Source organism: Buceros rhinoceros, unplaced genomic scaffold (assembly GCF_000710305.1).
Source record: "Buceros rhinoceros silvestris isolate BGI_N320 unplaced genomic scaffold, ASM71030v1 scaffold19538, whole genome shotgun sequence".
NCBI classification, from domain to species: domain Eukaryota; kingdom Metazoa; phylum Chordata; class Aves; order Bucerotiformes; family Bucerotidae; genus Buceros; species Buceros rhinoceros.
The window spans coordinates 1-393 of record NW_010427700.1 but is presented as its reverse complement, the minus strand read 5'-3'; positions in this window follow the sequence as shown (position 1 = coordinate 393).

Below are 393 nucleotides of genomic sequence, written 5' to 3'. Positions count from 1 at the left end.
TACACGGTGCAATGAGCTTTCTCAGCATGTGGTGTCAGATCTGCTCTTAAGTAGTTTCAGGCTGTTAAGGTGTGTCACTAATTTTGCCTGCTGATGTACAGAGTATCTATATGTACATATATGTGTGCATACGTGTGTGCGTGTCTGTGCGGGTGTGTACATATATGTATATATAGTTTATTGTATGTTTGTGTGTGGGTAGGTGTGTATCTATCTAGCTGCACAGATAGATAAACCCCAGTTTCAGTTGCCCTAAGTCCGTGTTTGTAGAGCCGGAGTTTAACCCGACCTTACTGTGTTACCGCTACCCGTAGCCCACCTCCCCGTCCCCCATCCAAGGGCTGTCGGCAGCTCTCGCAGGGCTCTACCTCAAACCACTCGTGGTAGTAGCAG